Raw genomic sequence first — 22375 nt, 5'->3', positions numbered from 1 at the left:
TATTACGTAGTTAAAATAAACCAAGAATATATACACCATCCGCCAATTATGTAATAAGACTGATTTAGTGACAAAACCAGATATTACAACGATACGTTGTATATACTTATATTTTTGGGGGGCAATGAGTATTTCTTTATATGTACTAACCCAGGTTATTTCGAAGAAGAAGTTAGTTACAAATATATAATTGTCAAATATACAGAAAGATATTCAGATGTCATAAAATAATGAGTTTGTCAATATCTGGTTGGCAGGCAACCAGATAAATAATAAATAAATAATATATAATAAAATGGAATCAAATAGAAACGAAGTGTGCGTATGATTTAATGTGGCTCAGTAATAAAGAACCAGTGTCCTGATTTATCGTTGTAATATGAAGTGGTCAGTGGGTTAAGATTTGTGAGTGAATCAGGAGTTGTGGATCAACAGGGCGTGACCGCTGTGATCCACTACCTACCGTGACCCACTCTGACCCATCGACCCATTCTGCTCAGTGAATTGTAGACAGCGTGTTTTGAACACTGGTGAAATTGACTACGTTTTACGTTCAATGACTGCATTTTTTCTTTCTTTTTCATTTGTTCCTATTTACATTTCTAATTTAACAAGAAAATAATTATAATAACAAGTGAATTGAAATTCACCGTAATATTGTCCATGATAAAAATTTTACCATTTTATATCGTAACGGTTAGATCCACCACTATTCTAACAGAGCAATGCTTGAGCGGTTGACCGTAGAAATTTAAACTCCAATTGGTGATAATGTTACAGCCTTGCTTTATTAGTGTAAACCCTTTAGTCAGTGGAGAGGAGGGCGTGGATCATGATTCAGTGTTGATGACGATGGATTTTGGTGGGTCAGAGTGAGTCGTGTTGAGTGGGGAGTTAGAGTGAGTCATAGTGGGTCGCGGTCTGTGGTGTGTCATGGTGGATCTTGGGTAAGAGTGGGTAAAGGCGGATGGTGGGTCAATGGATCGTGGGTCACCTTTTCATTGACCACACCATCTCTGGACGAAAGAATGAACTGCAATCTGTAAACCAATATATGCGTTCGAAAGAGTAATCCGTCCTCTACAATCTGGCAACATCCCATTGTAGCACGCAAAGCAGCATGACGTGAAATACAGGTATTATTACATTATCTTTGTTTGATCACAATAAAATCAACCTCATTACGCAATTGTCGGACGGAATATATATGCGCGTACGCTCTTTTATGTTTAGAATAAGCTAAAGGGAGTGACATTAAATATTGGATGGTAATAATGAAAAACATCTATTACTATATTGTACTATCATGGCGGACACGTTGAAATCTGCCATCTTAGATTCAGGTTCAAGACATTTTAATAAGAGGGGATCATATGACGTATTGTTTCAGAATAGCTTTTCACCACAAACAGATATATGGTAAGGTCGGCCGAATAGGGTCAGGAAAAAGAAAAAGAAGAATTACTCAGAATTACGATACATTAATTTCTTGCTTTTTCTTGTTTTATATACACACATCCTTCCTTCACATTTCTCAATTCGTTTGGTCTTCTTATTCGTAATTCTTAAAATGTTATTTTTAAAATTATAAAAGCTGAGCATGACCCTACTCAACCAATCTCTGTTGGGTGAAAAGGGTCAACGAGTAGGGTGAAAGGGGTCATTAAAAATCTGTTCAAATACATACAAATATTAGCATATTCACTCAAGATACACACAATAACATTACTACATTGCACACTGACAGACTGACAACCCGATATAGGAGCCTGGAACTATTCATTTTTAAGAAAATTGCATTACATTTTTATAAACTCGGATAGAAGTCTAAGAGGCGCATAAATACGAAATTTTTTTTAAAAAAAGTAGCTGATACAAATTGTGCATTGTATTAGTTGTTTAAGATAAACATTAGTTTTATACTGACACACAAGATAGAAGGCGATAACTATATATTGTTGTAAAAAATAAAAGTAATGTATTGATAAAGCCTGACACAGTTATTTCACTACGAATGTTGAAGAATCTAATAAGTCTCTGGTAGATTTTACGTGAGTACACTTTCGTCACATGGAAATTTCAAGTTTAGGTGTGCCTACACTTGCCACAAATAAAACACTTTTTACCTTCAACTCCGACGCAAACTTCATGATACCATTCTGTATCTTTACCTTGACATGTGATCCAAGAACCCAAGTCTTGTGAATGAGGATCCTTGTATGACACAAAGCAAAATTTGCACACTGTATTTTCCTCAGATTGCTTAGAACTTTTGTTTCAAAATTTTCTAAAAGATCTTCATCATCAGATGATGAAAATGTTCTATCGATTGCATATTTCCCAGGCGGTTATGATTTTTTTTTGTTCTTTGCGGCGGCTTCTTTGCTCAAACCACCATGGATCATTCTTCTGGTTTGCGCAAGAATATCTGAGGATTGTGCTTTCAAAATAGTTGTTACCATTCAATACCAGCCAGTCGATATAGCTACACGTGAAAAGTTGTGCTTCAACCCGTTACTTTCTGCGAGTACGTACGCAGTACGTCGTACGTCATTACGATCTAACCCAAACCACACTCAGACAGCTTCAGAATTCTGGATTCTAGTTCCTTCTCGTGTTCTTTTGAAAACACTGTCTGCCCTCAACGTTTTTGTACTTTTCAATGGATCACCTACATGTTGTTGTAGTCTTGTCTGGAGGCAAGAGTGTGGCACATTAAACAAATCTACCGCATGTATTTGGCTCCTTCGTTTTTATATGTCTTTATTGCCAGCTGCGTCTGTTCTTCTGTCCATTGTTGTTGCATTTTTCGCCGATATCTCCCCATCTGAAAAGAAAAAATATAAAATAAAATTAATCAGTAATATTAATTTTCTTACGGTTAAGTTAGTAAGCAACTTTAGCAAGTTAGTATATACGGTAAGCTAGAGTACACTTAAGTACATTTAGTAACTACGGCAACTTTAGTAAGCAGATATACTCGAACTGGCGAAAAAAATTACATGAAATTAAGAATGATATTCTAAATGCCTCTTGTAATATATTTTGTTATCGAACATGTGTGACCCCTTTCGCCCACATTTTACTGACCCTAATCACCCATATCCGTAACAAATTGTTTTATGAGTATTGGCAACACTGTCATGCACCTGCATCGCATGACTCCACTACCTCAGGTCACACACACTATGAAGTAACTATATACAAAATTTCTTACTGATACGATATAGTACATGAGAGAAACGACATAAAACAGTTACCTTCGAAATTTAAATTAAGTAAATTTTCCATGCACTTACCTTTTAGAGAGTAATTTGCGCTCACTTTTCTTCCTGAATGTACCTCCAAGCTACTTCTTTTCTTTGTTTTCTAAGACTAGCCATGTCTAAAGAATGTCACCAGACAGTAGCACAGGTTCGCCAATTTCTGTTCCACATTTCACAGCGTCAAATGCAAATTTGACCCTATTCGGCCGACCTTACCACGTATTATCTTATTTCCAACTAATCTTCAATCATTTAATATTTATTAATTTCATAATCTCTGTTAATTAATTTACGGACAATTGTCTTCGCAAACTTACAAGATACATTTGCCTCATATTGTATACTGTGAGTGCATTGAAAAATTTAGAGCTCTTAAAGGTTACAGGATACATTACTTACACTTATATATATGTTTCCATTCCGCCACGTATCAGAGCTGTTCTTTAAAATAATCACGTATGGTATTGATCAAATAAGTTATATTTACCCAGACTTTTCCGTTGTCTTGATAACCATGTACACCTTGTCTCAAAAAGGTTGAGCGCATTCTTTATTGGTGTTTTGAGGCAAAAATTTTCAAAGTCCAACTTCGGGTATCTTCGGGAAATAGTAAACCAGGTTCGAACCTCCAAGCCAGCCTTTGCAATCGGGAAAAAGTTTGCAGATGTGTTTTTCTTCTTTTAAATATAATAAGACTTGTTACCAAGTGTACAAAAAAAGCAACATTGATTGAAATATTTAATGATACAATATTTCGAAACTTTGTATTAATGTCAGCTCATGTTTGTTTGTCATTTAGCTCTCCATACGTGATGGGACATTTAGATACGTAAACGAATCTTTCCATATGTAAAAGAATGCTCAAAGTTAAGACATAGAATATAATTATCATCTGAATACTAAAATAAAAGTCAAAGTAGAACAAAAACAGCGTTTCTAGTGGGTATGAATGTCATAATTTTCTTGAGAACCGTTATACATCGCTAAAAGTACCTTAGCAGAAGTCCTTGTGTTATCTCACTGGTAAGCTGTCGGGTTTCAAATCATAAGGTTGTGAGTTCGAATCCCATCTGGGTCAATGCTCTTTTAAAAATTATATTTTCCGCAATGCATGAAAAATTATATAAAATAATGACATTAAATACATCAGTTGTATATATATATAACATAATTATATATAACATAATCATTGCAGAATGTAGTAATTATTATGTTTAAAATATAACATCTGAAATAGGTAGGTGTTCACAGTAGGTCTGTATTATATATATGAGAATGTTAAATACAAGTTAAGAAACTTGTTCACTAGCAATAAATAAATCATGTAGTGTATTTATTTGCAGCTATTTGTCATACAGATGTAACTTCTCAATATTCTCAATACAGCATGTCATTTACATTCGTGAAATACAGTATATTCCTACGGATATAGAAAGTGTGTAAACAGAGTATCCAAAGTCGGATCCTGCTTCAAGACACACAACTTTTCCCGATCCCCTTAACGTCACGGGAAGAAACATAAATTCTCTTTAGAACGGAATATCGTTACTTAGAGTCTCATTCGAATACGTTGAATATGCTTTTGTATATTCATTTCTCTCTCTCTCTCTCTTTCGCTTTGTTTATGTGTTGCGGAATATCCCAAGTTGAATACAACATTTGCAAAGTATATGACCATCAGTGTCATGGAATACCGGAAATTGAAAGTCCTGTTTCTTCAGGTTGGATTTGCGTGTTCATGTTAGCTCACTGGTAGAGTACGGGCTTGTTAATAAGGTCGTCTTGAGCTCAAAGCCTGCAGAATTTTTTTTTGTTAGTAGAATTGCACAGAAATCGGATTCAAGGAGTGGTTTACTTCTAGAAATATTTTCAGAAGCGTTTAGGTAGCCCTGAAAATGACTGTTTTCGGGAGTTAAGGCGGGGACATTAATATTGTGTCCAATACCGTTCTGAATTTATTACACGCCCCATTCTTCTGGGCATGGAATCTATTAAATGGGCGACAAATTTATCTCCTTCTCCTACCTCCAGCTATGCTTCGGAAACAAGATGCCACAGGTCATCCTGGGTTCTTGGTGGATCTGCCTCAGGCCAACTATCCCTTAGAGTACGCTTCACTTCTGCCCACATATTTTCCGTGAGATTGAGGTCTGCTCCACGAGGCAGCCAGTCAATTAAATCAATCTCAGGCTGCCCTGCGAACCATTCCTGAACCACACGGGAAGTATGTATTGGTGACTGGTCTTGCTGGAACTGAATTACATCATCAGGCGGAAATACTCGTACAGATGGCACCATGATATTACTCATAATATCTAAGTACTGAGCACTGTCCAGGTGTCCTTCAATTCTGTGAAGCTGTTCTGCTCCGCGCCTGAAAATCCAACCCCAACATGAAATAGATACATGGCCACTGCGATTTCAAGCAGCAACACATCCAGGGTCATATCGGGTGCCTCTCGGGCGATACACAAAACGGCGTCCCTCATTTGATGTTGTGAATATGGATTCATCTGAGAAAACTACGTTTTCCCAATTGCGACCCACATTCGCCTGTGCAAACGCGAGACGGCAAATTTTGTGGTCGTCTGAGAGTTTTTCCTTCACGGCAGCAACACAGCCACGTAACCCAGCATGACGAAGCCTTCGCAGAGCTGTATGCTTACTACCAGGAAAGAGAGAAGCTTCCCTTAGCTGTCTAGACGTCCGTAGTGGGTCTAACCGGGCTTCGTTTACTAATCTCGCATCTTCTGCTTCGGTTGACACATGCGGACAACCAGAAGATCGTAAATTACCAGTTTGACGTGTAGGACCATATTTCCGAATCCATCGCCTTCCTTAGAGGCCGGGACACCTACTCGCCTGCTAGCTGCAGTTGCAGAATAGCCTTCCAACTCCCATAAAGTAATTACTGCTGTACGTCTATCCATAGTTACCAATGTTCTGAGCTGTGAGCAGGAAGCAATAGGTAAAAGCTAGTACCTGACGTGAGGTTGGTTGATTGCACGACACGCCTATTGTGGGGAACGACTTGGTCAACGACTCGCGAAAGAAATCTGAAAATGGTGCGCCGTAATAATAATATTAAAAACAGTTTTTATAAAGGAATATTAATACATACGAAAAGCTGTTTAAAGAATGAATTTTTATACTGACTTTACACGTATAAAAGCATATACCATATACCAAACAGATTGAGCGATATGATGATAGCTGTATTGAGACGAACACTTTCGAAGTCCAACTTCGGGTATCTTCTGAAAACAGTAAACTAAAGCTGCTGGTTCGAACCTCCAAGCCAACCTTAGCAATCGGGAAAAATGTACAGGTATGTTTTTCCTTCTGTTAAATATAATAAGACATGTTGAAATGGTATTAAGTGTAGAAAAAAGTAAAGTTGATTGAAATACTTAATGATACAATATTTCGAAACTATATATTCACACTTTCGTTTCGTCATTGTGATTTCCATACGAAAAAAATAATTTACATATGAGCTCAGTTATATTTCAGAAGCAGCTTCCGAAAAGCGGTCATGTTAGCTCAGTGGTACACCCCCGAGCGTTTAAATCGTGAGTTCGATACCCGTTCAGGTGAGATTCTTTTATGATATTCTACTTTCCTCAATGCATGAAAATTATGTAAAATAGTTACATTACAATTCATCAGCTGTATATATCAGTTGAATATATATATTCATATCATTTCACGACATAAGCAATTCTTATCTTTAAAATATAACATTTGAGGTATTGACAGAACGTCGGTATGTTATATGTGAATATTAAATATAAATTAAGAAAATCGTGTAATAGCAATAAATAAGTTATGTAATGTATTTATTTGCAGCTATTTTCATACGCAGGTAACTTCTCAATATTCGCATTACAGCATTTAGGTAGAGAATATCGAAAATCGGATCGTGGTTCAAGACAAAAAACTAGCTAGCCCCAAACTGTCACGTAAGAAATTCACCAATCGCAAAAGTAAAGTGAAGAGATTGAGAGCGGTAATATCTTAATCGCTCTCTCTCAACTCTCTTATCTGCATTTATGTTCCAACATAACTCATGTATGCCTAGAGCAGGGTTTCTCAACCTGGGAGTCGTGGCCCCTAGGGGGTCGCGAAGATAAGCGGAAGAGATAAATATAGTTAGAATCTAATACCGGAAATTATTTTGAATTTTGTTCTGATAGGCATACTTTTATTTTTTATACATACTGTAAAGAACAATAAAAAATAAGTCTACTGAACATTTTCAAAGGGTGCAGAGTTGTTTAAAAATGAATTTAAATGAAAGACGTATGATATGATACTAATGAGAACTGTATATAGAAATACTAGAAAAATACACATGGAACAAAACCTGCACATTGAAATACAATTAAAATTGAAACCTAATGAGATACCTAAGCATGGTGTAATTTCACTAGTGCAGCAATGCCCGGTTCAATCTTCGTGACGAACATTATGAAGCCATTTTCAACTGATAAGCGATTTCTTGTTTTTGTTTTAATGTTTACCATGAAAAAAAAAATTTCGCACAAGTACGATGTAGCAAATGGAATTATCACTTTTAAAGCAGCAGATACCAGACCAGGATATTCTTCTCTTCTCATCAGGCAGAACTTGCCCAAGTCTTCGTTACAGAAAACCAGTTGCAAAGACTTGTAGCATGATCATTCTATTATTTGGTCAAGAAGTTGTGGGCTTAGATCAGATACGTTAATGGCCTCTTCAATGAAGGAGTTTAACATCCATCTTGAACCAGCACCTTCGTCGTTGGGAATATAGATAGTACAGTTACTGTATCCACTGTCAATGCCGGGCGCCGAAAAAAGAGGCACAAATTTCGGAGGAAGTGTGTTACTCATGTTAGGAAAGTAGGGATGCACGCGAGACAAGACGAGACGAGAAATGGAAAATTTCGTCTCGTCTCGCAACCTCAAACGTTGGTCTCGTCTCGCGTAAGGTCTCGTCTCGCGTCTCGCATAAAATTTTGAGTCTCATCTCGCGTCTCGCGCGAGACTTTCTCGCATGGTCTCGCAGTCTCACATATATTCTAGGTCAAAATTTTGCAATGTGTTATTCTATGGCTGTTGAATGATGATGTGATATTCTGTCCGAAGGCAGGTATTTGAGCTAAAGTCCCTTGGCAAGGTGAATGGTGGTTTGCCATTGCTTTCCATGGGATGAATGTTCATAACATCCTAAGGAGACGGAACCTAGAGTTCAATATGGTATTCGAACTTGTGTCCCCTCCGCTACAAATTAAAAGAAAAGTTGTGCTGGAATTTGATCGCTGGACCATTAATTTTCGTCAAATTAATAGCATAATTTACAGCAAAACCAGCATAAATTGTTGCTGGATCCAACATTGTTTTCCAGCTTAGAGGTGTCCAGCAATATTTGGCTCTTCTAAAATATCGTCGCCACTATCAACATTTACACGTTTTGGTCGTTTCCTTGAAGGGTGATTTTTCCAGTATAAAGATGTTTTTATACCACCAAAAGCGCTTGTACACAACAAAAGAACTCCTCACAACACAATACGACCCAATTCTTTTGGTTCGTTCGTGCTTGTAGCAATGTTGGATTATCGCATTTTATCAACTTTCGCTTTCAACTTATACTGCCAGATCTAGAAAATAAAATTTCTGACAGATATAGGGCCATTCCTACCATCTCCCACGAAACCTATAGGGACATCCTGCCAAACCAGTATTTGAATTAAACTTCCGAGCTAGAGGGGGATGTTTTTGATAAATATATAGAAAGAAAATACTTATTCCATGTAAAAATATCATGTTATTTCTGCGAGCCGGGCCGGGGATAAACTTTGAGAGAGAGGATTTCCCCGCCATCCCCCAACATTAATCGCTAGTAGTAATGTGAAAAAGACAGAAACAACAGAAATAACATATTTCGCAGCAATAGGGAGTCTTATTCGCTTTTCAGACCAAAAATAGAAGTTCATGTATTCGTGCGCGCCCGCGTGTATGTGTTTGTGTCGCAAAAAAAAAAAAGTCCTAAATCTATGCTGTAATAAATATCCAATTTACAAAGCTTTTCTTTTTTAGAAACTAAAGAAGGCTTTAATTCTGAAAATTAACCTTGATTAATAATAAATCTCATAAAATGTCTATTGCCCCAATCACTTTTTTTGTTCCTGGAGGCATTAACGCTCAACTTAGAAAACTCAATAAATGTAAAATTACTAAATATACAATTAAATGTAATTCATAAATGTTGCGAGACTGCGAGAAGTCTCGCGAGACTTCTGGTGCGAGACTTAACTGAGTCTCGTCTCGCATGGTTTAGTCTCGTCTCGCGTCTCGCATAAAATTTTCACTCTCGTCTCTCACTCACGCAAATGCGAGACGAGACGCGAGACGAGACGAGACGTCTCACGTGCATCCCTATAGGAAAGTGCATGTGCACATGTATAAAATAGAAGGAAAAACGTAATAAAATGTGCTGAAAATCAAGGAAAGGCAGGGTTTACTTTTGAAAATTTTATTGAGCTTCGTGCCAACCATGGTGGCGCTTCGCAGCTAGTCTGTCGACCTCACTCATATGTACGGAGACATCGTCGTATAGTCTCGCCCCGAGCGCTGATTTTCAATGCCACGGCACTGTTCACTATAAACAAGAAATGGATTCTACTATTATAGAAATAGGTATGTTAAAAATCCCACACAAGCTTATTATAAAACACAAATTATAAAAGGGTCGCTGGCAAGAGGATGTGATAAAAGGGGATCGTGATAGGAATTAGATTGAGAACCACTGGCCTAGAGTAATTTTAACCAAATTTCTTATAGTTTGAAAAAGAATGCTGTCGGGTTACCTATGGTGAATGGGAGGGGGATACATATAAAAGATTGCTAGAAAATGATCGGTATTAGTGTCGAATTCATAGTTTTCGGGGTCGCTTAGATAAATAGTGTGACTTTCGATTTCGCTTAACTCCGATTAAGCTCTCATTAGTAGGGATGGGCACGAGCGATTTTTCTTTGAAACTCGACTCGACTCGAAACAGACATCTTTGAGGTCTACTCTAGGACTCGGCGCGAAAAATATCCTCCAACTCGACTCGGATTAGAGTCGAGTCAAACTAAAACGAGCCAAATCCTGTGTGTAGTCCTACCGAGACAATACATAGACAATATAATTATTCTATTATCAATTATACTACTATTACTACAAATAATAATAATAATAATAATAATAATAATAATAATAATAATTATTATTATTATTATTATTATTATTATTATTATTATTATTATTATTATTATTATTATTATTATTATTATTATTATTATTATTATTACAACACCGTGTATAAACATGAACGATAGATGGTTAGTAAAGGAATACTAAAAGCTAGTTGACTGCCGACGTCGGTAGTCATGACGTCTACAAAGCAAAGACATCGTTCATTACCCTAAGCTGTAAGCGTCGGTGGACTACAGATGGTCAACTATTGACCTCTCGCCAAAAATTGGTGGCCCCGCAGCGACAATCCGCGGTGGCCCCAGTTCCATTTTGAAAACTTTACTACCAGCGGCAGAGACGCGATGAAACGACAACGAACCACAAAATTACTCTCCCAAAATATGTTAAAATGCCTATATGTGTGATTTGTTTATATTTAGGTGAGTCAAAAAAACAAAACAAATACCCCGGGGTGGACGCGAACTATCAATATTACGATTACTAGGCACGTGTTCTTCTGATTTCCCCACGAAAACGATCATAAAAAGCTTGCTTGTTGATGGATAAATCATTGACGTCTTAATTTAGCCAATCAGACAAGCCCCTACATCTCGAGTTCTAGGAGGTGATACTGTGAACCGTTTCAGATTTATTGCTTTCTGGTGGGGTACTATCTATGTGCAAAATTTGAGTATAATAGCCGACATGCATCTTCGGTGCCTCTTATCTTTAGTACAATTTTAACCAGAGATGGTGTGGGTCAATGAAAATTTGATCCACGAACCACCATGATCCAGTATCACCCACCACCCAAATGACCCATTGGCCCACTCTGACCCATCATCCATCGTGATCCACTCTGACCCACCGCCAACTATGAACCACTCTGAACCATTGCGACCAACTCCGACCCACCAACACCCATCGACATCAACTCTGACCCATGATCCACGTCCTCTTCTCCGTTGACTAAAAAGGCTACACTTGTAATAAAACAAGACTGTGAAATTATCACTTATCGGAGTTTGAATTTCTACCGTCAATGGCTCAAGCACCTCTCTGTTACAATACTTGTGGATCTGACCTTTACGATATATAATGGCAAAGTGTTTCTCAACTTCCGAATTAAAATGAATTTAAATTTATCATATATAATTATTTCTTTGTTGCCTTACAGACACATTTCAGTAGAAAATAGGATGAAATTTGAAAGTCTCAAATCAAGGAAAAGTAGACCAACGTAAAAAAAGAAAGAAAAACTAATTTTCTATATCATTAAGCACCTGGAGTGCCACTCTTTATCTAATCCACCTCGAAAATTATGGATTCGACACTAATGTCGGTCTTTATATATATATATATATATATATATATATATATATATATATATATATATATATATATATATATATATATAATTTTGATGTCAGTCCCTTTCATTTCTCCTAGGAGAGCAAACGGATACTGCCACCGTTAGGACTAAATTTGGTCTTAAATGACATTAAAATTTCTACCAATTAATTTAGCGACCAGTGTTGCATTTAAAAGCTCGGCGCCCCTACGCACTTTTGCTCTCGGCGCCCCCAATAACTACATATTTCTCCGCCCCTTCATCCCTAACTTAAAAATAAAACTTAATTCAAATATGCTTAGTTAGTGAATTTATTACATTTAAATACCACTCACTACATGCTACAGCTAGAACTACGTAACAAAAAATAACAAATGTGAAACGTGTTCTGAATTATTTTTAGATTTCTTACGCTATTATTATACATATTAGAACAGTAAAAGAGGATTGTTCATGAAATAGTATATTTGCTCTTGATTTTTAACATTTTCATACGGAAAAAATTAAAATATTATTCAAGTTTTAAATTTTGCACTCTGCAAATATATTGCCCTCTAGGCAGTGGGACTAATGTGAAATGTGGACTAATGTGAATTGCGGCGCTGAAAACTTACGATTCGATTCTAATATCGGTTGATTTCGATATTTTTATGTCGCTACGTAACCACCCTGGGTGCTAATGGGAGCTTAATTGGACTTGAATTGAAAGTATAACTATTCACCTAAGCGACCACGAAGCTATGGATTCGATACTAATATCGACCCGTTTCTAGCATTTTTGATATGTATCCCGACAGTACTCTTTTCCAGACTGTAAGAAATATAGTTATAATTGCACTAGATATATCAGAATTATGTTGAAACACACACATACATCCACTTTTATATTCTGTATAAATAGAGAGTGAGCGACCGAGCGAGAGAGAGCGACTAAAGGCATCACCACTTCCACATTGCAAAAGCATATATCAGGAATTGAATTGAAAATCTATGTAAAGACTTTCTGCTGTGGCGTGCTTCATAAGGACAATTCCAGTCTGCTCACGTGACCTTTGGGGTTCATGAATTTCTTGCGAGCGTTGCGACTTCGGATTCTCTGTTTATACCTTCTGTTTATGCATCGAATAAGTTTTCAAGAACATAAATGACATGCTGTATTATGAATGACGAGAATTACCCTCTATATGACAAATAGCTGCAAATAAATACACTACATGATTTATTTATTGCTAGTGAACGAGTTTCTTAACTTGTATTTAACATTCTCATATATATAATACAGACCTACTGTGAACACCTACCTATTTCAGATGTTATATTTTAAACATAATAATTACTACATTCTGCAATGATTATGTTATATATAATTATGTTATATATATATACAACTGATGTATTTAATGTCATTATTTTATATAATTTTTCATGCATTGCGGAAAATATAATTTTTAAAAGAGCATTGACCCAGATGGAATTCGAACTCACAACCTTATGATTTGAAACCCGACAGCTTACCAGTGAGCTAACACAAGGACTTTTGCTAAGGTACTTTTAGCGATGTATAACGGTTCTCAAGAAAATTATGACATTCATACCCACTAGAAACGCTGTTTTTGTTCTACTCTGACTATTATTTTAGTACTCAGGCGATAATTATGTTTTATGTCTTAACTTTGAGCATTCTTTTACATATGGAAAGATTCGTTTACATATCTAAATGTTCCATTACGTATGGACAGCTAAATGACAAACAAACATGAGCTGACATTAATACAAAGTTTCGAAATATTGTGTCATTTAGTATTTCAATCAATGTTGCTTTTTTTGTACACTTGGTAACAAGTCTTATTATATTTAAAAGAAGAAAAACACATCTGCAAACTTTTTCCCGATTGCAAAGGCTGGCTTGGAGGTTCGAACCTGGTTTACTATTTCCCGAAGATACCCGAAGTTGGACTTTGAAAATTTTTGCCTCAAAACACCAATAAAGAATGCGCTCAACCTTTTTGAGACAAGGTGTACATACAATAAGGAAGAAACTAAGAATTTCATAGCAGCGAGTTTCATTTGATTGTGAAACTAGACAGGCTTTCAAACGTTAGAGACAAAGTATTGACACAAATCTCTATACATACCACGTCTAGTCTTTAGTAGTTGTTTAAGGGCTTATATGCAGTGTTTCTTCCAGACCTGTTTTTTGGGGGACACTGCCCCCCAGAGCTCTACGAGTGCCCTCCGAAATAATAAGTATAATATAATAATAAATAGTATAGTATCAGTAGTGCCCCCCGGAATACTAAGTGTATCCCCCCAGGAACATTGTTTCTGAAAAAATACTGCTTATATGGAAACTATTATTTTGACGCTGTATCTGTATCAGAAACATATTTTGCACCATGTTTTCTCTTATATCCGATTGAGACAAAAACTTGTCATACTTGTCTCATGAAATTTACCAAATCTTATGCGTAGCATGGTTTGGAAGTCTAAAAATCATTCAAGATGTTTTGACATGGTTCTTTTTATTATTATTAATTTACATTTTAAGTACATTGTTTTCTAACGAACAATAAAGAGTTGACTTCAAGTGCGTCTATACTTAACAAATACGTATAGGATAACTTATTATGTAGATCTTATATGCGGAATTATGTGGTGTTATGTATTCTTTTTTAATATTAAAAATGTCAATTTGTGAGTAATACTAATTCCTAATAGTGCACAGCCGAGCTAATAGGTGCCGCTACCAGCTGGATTGAGGCCAATAGATGCCACACTAGCATACAGGTAGTTTGAACATTTAAAGTTATTGTGACAATTTAATTGCAACTTAAAAACTGCGTTGTTTTAGTTGAGTTTCCGTTTTCTATATAGGACCAGGACCGTAAACTGTGACCTGTAATATTTGTGTATTTTTAAGGGAATATAACGTGACGATTTAATTGGAACTTAACCCTTCAGATACGGCGTGGCACTATGAACACACAACTGAATTTTCCGACGATAATAGGTGTACTTTTTACACACAACATCTGAACAAAGAGGACGGATGAGGTTTATATGCTTCATTTCCGTCTAATTTGTAAAATAAGTAATTCTTATGTATTACAACATAATAAAAATTCAATGTGATAATTGTTTACTTTTATTCTTTTTTATATCTCTGAAGATAGAATGATTTAAAATAGCCGTCCCAAATAGACCAATGTGTACTATTTCATATTAATTGTTTGAAAATGGACGAGATGATACTGAACATGAACGTGTTTGCTGTTTATTATTAAATCAAGTAAAGAATTACAGTTTTTAATTAAAAAGGTTTCATAATGTTAACTTTTAGTGTACAGAGAGACAAAGACTTATGCGTTTCAACTAGTATATTTAAAGACACAACAATATTACTACCGCTGTGAAAAAACAATCCAATCGAAGTAATGGACCTGATCGCCAAAGGAAAAGAATGGATTTGGATTTCCACAGAAGTAATATTAAGTTATAGAAACATATATGTTAAATGAAACTTCCTGCTTATTTGAGAACGTTATATTTCCTTCATTATTTCTATTGTAAGTAAATACCAGTGTAATATATACTGAACTCAAAGAAATACGGTGTAACAAAATTAAAGATAATATCTAGCCAGCCATACAGCCATTTATAAAATGTAAACATTGTTTGATATTTGCAAGAGTTAGTTCATACATAAGATTTATTTTTCTTTTAAAGACAATCATCACACTACGATAGCCTAAAACAGGGATGGTCAACCTTTAATGCTTCTCTTTATCTCTTTTCGCGTACTGAGATGAATGCGTATTTTTTAAAAAGGAGCAAATTAAGAGCCTGCCTTACTAAAAATAATACAAAATTTCCCATTTTCTTTTGCCTATTTATTCATAAGTGAAAGGAGATAATAAAATGCAACTTACCACAATTGTAGATAATGTTATTCTACAATAGAAAATATGAACCTGAAGAATTTTCGATGTTGCCATCCATAGAAATTGCAATGTTGTCAGAATTGCAGTTCTCCTAAAATCTAAGTTAAGGCTGCAACTAGGGGAACGAACTCCAATGCATGTGATTATGTATAATGTTGTTTTCGTTTGCTGTGAATTACTTTTTAAATAAGAGCTGTATTTAGTTTGTAATAAACAAAATAGTTTTAACATACAGTTATTAAAATTAAATAATAAAGTTATTTAAAAAGTAGTTCCCAGTAAACCAAAACAACACGATATGTAATCAAATGGATTTGAATTCTTTCCTCCAGTCACTGTTTTAAGTTAGATTTTAGGGGAATTGTTATTCTGGCAACACTGTAATTTCTATGGATGGCAGCACTGAAAATTCTTCAGAGCCATATTTTCTGTTGAAGAATAACATTATCTATGATTGTGGTAAGTTGCATTTTATTATCTCTCACTTATGAATAAGCAAGCAAAAGACAAATGGTAATTTTTTGTAAATTTTTAGTAAGGCAGGCTCTTAAACATGAGCTCTTTCTAGCGTTCGTGTTAATGTCTGTCTGCGATACAAAATTTGGAGTGGTGGAAATAATGGCTCATTGCTGAGTATGCTATTATTATGTATATGGTATTTTAGTGTTTCATTCTTTTAAATTATTGATTTTGATTCTTTAAAGGGCCAGTCCTACAATATCCTGATATTCTTTCTGATTACTATCAGTCAGAATTAGATGTCAGGAAGTTGTCAGTTACTTTAACCCGTGGTTCGTTCTACAATGGACTGTGCCTGATATATACTCTGTCAGATAGTTAACCCGAAGCAAGGTTCTAACGGACCATTTGATTGGTTGGTTTTCTGTTGCTCATACTGAAAACAATTGAAACGTCAAGTGCGTTTTCAGTGTGCTTGTTTAAATTATCCTATTGAAAACATGGGAAACAGAAATGAGTACCGGTATTTTTTGTTATGTACGTTATAATCTAGGGGTACACTATCGTAAAGGCAAACACAAACTTAAGTAATAAACACTTTTTAGGCTACACTTACCTATGCATTGGTACCATATACATAGAAATTTGCTGTTCGTCCTTACAACCTAAGAAGCAATACTAAAATTTATAACGTTAATTTCGTTATATATTACACTCCATTTTATAATACTACACGTGATAACACAATCTGAGCTTTTAATTAATTCATTTACTTGACATTCCACCTCTAAACATATGTAAATTAGATTAATAATTTAGCTATGCTTTTACATATAATTCAATTTCAATAATTAAACTCTATATTTTTATATAGCATATATTTCTTCATCTCCTAACTACACAAATTACATGGCGCTTATATGCGGGCACTTGTAGCCAACGGATACTACTTATCGTTATAAATTGGCATATATTCGAATTAAAACTTATCTATCAGTTTGAGTTCTTATCTTGTCAGCAATTTCCTCATGCAGCTGACGACAAGTGTCTTTTGTCAATCGAAATCGATAAAAAATCTCTTCTTCAGAACATTTATCAAAGTGATCGATTCGTTGTCTGATGATTTTTGGTCTTCTAGGCCTCGCTATATATTGAACAATCTCCTCATCGTCCTCTGACAACATCAACAATTCTTCGATTTCGTCCATGATTCACTACACGACAACTAACAAGTAGCTGATAGCTGTTAACAGGCAATTGAACTTCCTGTCAAAGTACCAACCAGCTGATAGGGTTTATCAGCCACCTGATTGTTATCAGAACATTGTAGAACACTTATCGGAAAGATGTCAGGAGGATATTTATATCAGACAGATATCAGAAGATGGTAGGATTTTTCCCTAAAGAGACAATTTTTAGAGATACAACTTAATTGTTAACTTTGGCTATTGAAAAATTAATTTAATTTGAACAAAATTTGATTTATTGGCGGTTACAGTTACAAAATTAATAAATAGTATAATGAATAAGAGTGAATCTGTTATCCCCTCACAGGATACCGATTTTTCTATCCAATCCACAGCTCATAGATCGGAGAAAAGGGAAAATGACTTATATTATTGTCTTCAGTTTCATGCTCCAGAAAGGTTTGATCTTCTATCGCTTTGCAGTGGAGTGATCAGACGAGAAGAGCGGCGATGAGAGTGAGATGACCCCGCTGCTCCCACCCAGTTTTTTTATTTGGAAATTTATTATTTTTTCTTTTGTGTAGTAAAACACGTATTAAAAACCACTTTGATAGTCATTTATTTAAAGGTTGGGTGTATGCGGGTGTAAGACGAGTATGCGGGGTCAGGTTTTATTCAGTTGCCTATAGGTTTTCATCGTTGTTAGTCATTTACTATCTTAAAATGTTTTTAACACTTAAAGATTTAAAAAAAAATCGTTCGTCCTTCCTGGCGGGTACGTAACACTAGTATTATGTGCACAGCAATCCTGTCACTTTCCATTTTTGCTATCTTTAAATATTGCGTCCTTTAAACGTATTGTTGCTATCGTTACCATGGCAACGAGTGTTGGTCAGTTATCATCAACTCTGTGAATTATATACATATTTGACTTATATTTCATTCCTTCCATAGTGGCATTTTCCGTTTGCTAGTTCCTTTTTGGCACCAAGCTGTTATTATCGAAAATTGTGTTTGTAACGAAGGTTAAAAAAAAAACTCTTCCTAGGAAGAAAAAACTTCTCACTTGTTTGAGAAGAAACAAAGACAAATCATGGGAATTTTAGTTAAGAAGAAAATGTTTAATTTTACCACTTCACTCTACGTGATTGTTCTTTGCAATAACTTGGAAATACGTGTCGAGTTTGCAAGAGCTTTTTAAGTAAATTATAGAATTTCAAAACCACATTTCGTATATGAAAAAAAACACTCATTTACTTGCAGTAATTCGCTGAAATTCATGCAACACCTCAAGGTAAAACTACTACGGTTTATTTGCTTGAATATCATTCTTGAAGGCGGAATGATAACTGTAAAATTACAATAGGCCCTATTGTTATATCCGGTTTCTACCAGCTACAAAGGATTTTAAACATAATAACTGGAAAATCTAATTCGGAACTCAGAGGCATATGTAGAATTTCATCAAGATAAATTCAAGCACTCAGTTCCTAATTCGTTTTGTACAAGTGTAATTATGTTATTTGTTCCATATAATCTCGCTCAAGACGAGTTTGAGCCCCGAATATTTCTTATTCTACTGTCGAAACTTATTGCATTATGAACTCACCAAACATCTCCTTATCGAAGAGATAAAAAGTTGTTTAATTGAATTGTATAATGGGCGTCACAAATCTGTATACATGTAATAAAGTGTGTATCAAGGTAGTTAGATGTTAGTTACAATTGCCACTATTGTCGGACTTGTCATGCATTCATTGCTCTGTTATTCTGATTATTTTACACTTTCGATAGGAGTGTATTTTATAAAGCAAGGAAAGCTATTAAATATTTTCGCATCTTAAAGTGCGTAATTTTTTTGGCATTATTAGTCTATGGGCCAGTATAGGTAAGGTTAGTATAATTTGGGGGTACCACATTTCCTTCAAACTACAATTGTATTAGTAGGCTGAGGACCACGAGAAACCATGATAGCCGTCTCGGAACGGTAGCTGTTCAAGATGGCGTCGAATCAAAGATGGCGCCCGAGGATTTATAAAACTGGCAATATCTCGGCTCCTATTTATTGAATTTTAACGTTCTTTCTTTAAAATGATAGCTCATTATATTTGCAACAAGTATTGTTGTCATCATTTTGCCGTATCTTGAACGATATATGAGGAAAATAATTTTAAAAAAAATGAATTTGAAAGCGCTTTAAGTTTTATTTAATCTATATTAATCGTAACAATAAAAGACTTTTTGAAAAAATACTTTAAACAAAAGAAACGAGACATTAATTAGCTTTAGTTTGATGTATTTGAGAACATTCTATCAATAATACAGCCGGAAATATCAAGATTTGAATGTTCAAAGGTGCTCGCCTCAGCACTGCAATTCAATGTAAACAATGAATAGTGAGGCGGAATGTTTTCATAAACTGACCGAGTTAATGGCATTATAATTCAGAAAGTATCAGAGTCGTATATACCTTTGAGACCTGTATTTAAGGATAAGAAGAAAAGATGCATGGTATTTCACCATTCACCTTTACCAGAATATGTTGCAGGTAAGAAGATGGAGCTCCCTAACATTACAGCACAGAAAATTCCTGATTGCCTTGGCTTGTTTTCAAAATCTAAAGGGGAAAAAATTACTTTGGATTCTAAGCCGGCATTGCAACTCTGGAAATTAGACAGTTAACTCTTGGACAGGATTTAATATACTAGTCAGGAACAAGACCATAGCTAAAACAAATACAATAGCTTATTTGCTTTTATAAATCATCCAGCAACTGATAAGTCAACAGTTTATGTAATATTGACTGAGTGTAATCAAATAAATTCAAAACTAAATTTGGAAAATATTGTTGTTGTTGTAGATCAGGCCATTTTTTCAAAAGCAACAGAAATTAAAAGGACACATCTCAATGAATTTGACAGTATTTTCATAATGATAGGGTCTTTTCACATAGTTTGTAACCTACTTTCTAATATTGGAAGTTATTTGTAATGCTGGTCTTAGACTTAGCAGTAGAATCAGAAAGAAATGCAAATGGCTTCATTTGTCAAGTTTTAGATGGAAAGCAATACAACCGTCCTGTAAGACAGCACGAATGCGTCTACAAAACCTTAATGAGTATAATTTGAAATGAGTTCTTGGATCACGTTGAAGTCGAAAATATTCAGCTTCCTTTTACAATTACAGAATTAAATTAGTTATTTTGTTCATTTGCTGAAAACATATCTCAAAACAGTTTTGAAATGTACGGAGACGACAAAATCAAGGAAATTTTTATTCTTTTCGAAGGCTATATGAATCATTAGAAACATGACAATGGCGTACTTTGGTCTTTCTGGATGCTTTATATAGATTTACTGAAGTCACTGTTGGGCTTGATTTGAGCTCATAGGGAAGGTAATTGGTTTGTGTTTAGTGTTTACAAGAAATGATCCCATGGTGTTTTCTTTAGATGAACTATACCAGGCACTTATCAATTCAATTGGCTGAACTAATCCAATCGGAAAATACAAATCTCTCCATTTTCTGAGTTTTACATGTCTGTAGAATTATCTGTCCAGTTTAAATCAAAGAATTCATTTGCACAATTCCGGTTGATCAGGCTTTAGTGAAGGCAGTAAATAAAGATATACAGACAACAAGTGGAACAAAAGGATTTAGTTTAAAACTTGGAGCAATCAGTAAATACTATTTAACTGCAGAATATCTAGCATCAGCACTTCGGAAGATGCAAAAATTTGTGGAAATCATTCCAGATGAGAAATATCAACATCTGGATCTTCCCAAGACACGTATTTCTAAAGAGGAAGAGCAAGTCTCTGCCTTAGTTGAGCTTCTGTATAATGAGCTGATCAACCCTTTCAACAAAAATCAATTATGCACATTTAAAAGGCTTAGAAGCGCAAACAGAAGTACAAAATGATTTATTATTGGCAAGACAGAAAAGGGAAAAAGTTTACCAAGACTTCCAACATGATCGTTTTGAAAAGAATAATTGTTTCTTTGACTCAACTAAAAAATTCAGTAGCAAACTTTCAAAAATAACCAGAGGTTAGGTGTAAAACAATACCAAAGAAATTATTTTAAAGACAGATAGAAATATTTTTTGGAATATGATTTTGATAGCAGAAAACCGTAACCTAAACATAGAGGAAGTTTTCAGTCATCTTTTGGGTCTTTGCAATTGAGTCTAGCGAATCCTGATGATACTTGAAGGTAAATTAATAAAGCCACACTAGCAAAGTTTCTTGAGAGTATGCTTTCGCCTACACATCGTCCGCAAGGTAAATCTGCAACAGTTATTGACGCAAAGGAGCGTATTCATAAGTTACATGGAGAAAATGTACTTTAGATGAAATATCTAATTTAATATTGCTAGAAATTTTCAAAGTAGGTCATGTCAGTGACCGAATAGACTTAGTTTTTGACACTTATAAAGAGAAAATCAATAAAATCCACTTAAAGAACTTTGAGAGGTGCTGATGAAGTGATATCATTTCATGGTTTGAAGAGTGCACATAAAGTACAAACTGGAAGCGACTCTTACGAAGTAATGACAGCAAGAACAAGCTAACGAGAATCTTAGCAAAAAGTTGGCAGGAAAAGGAGAAAAGAACGGATTTGAAAGGAAAAATTTTGTTCGTATGGAAATAAGTGTTTAAAAACTACAGGAAAAGATATCAATGAAGTACCAAAATTGTCAAGAAGAAGCTGATACGAGAATGATGATACATATTAAACATCACTCATCAGAATTTTCAAATGTCATATGTAAATCAAATGACACGGATGTGTTCGTTCTGTGTGCATATGCGTCTGTACATATTGAAAATCGAAGTAATGTTTCCATTAAACGTGAAACAAAAAAAAAAAAAAAAAAAAAAACTGAATACGACTTATTGATGTAAGGAAGCTTGTCTCAGTTTTGTGATGTGTAGTCAAGAAAAATCA

The 22375-nt window shown here is 35.1% G+C and overlaps 1 protein-coding gene across 1 annotated transcript in view; it reads right to left on the bottom strand.

The window, feature by feature from the left end:
- The window catches only part of LOC145666617 (uncharacterized), a 68017-nt gene that overhangs the window by 4277 nt on the left and 41365 nt on the right, over positions 1–22375 (bottom strand). The window lies entirely within an intron of this gene.

Source organism: Thermobia domestica, chromosome 12 (assembly GCF_964235325.1).
Source record: "Thermobia domestica chromosome 12, izTheDome1.hap1.1, whole genome shotgun sequence".
Lineage (NCBI taxonomy): Eukaryota > Metazoa > Arthropoda > Insecta > Zygentoma > Lepismatidae > Thermobia > Thermobia domestica.
This window is presented reverse-complemented; position numbering and strand designations above follow the sequence as displayed.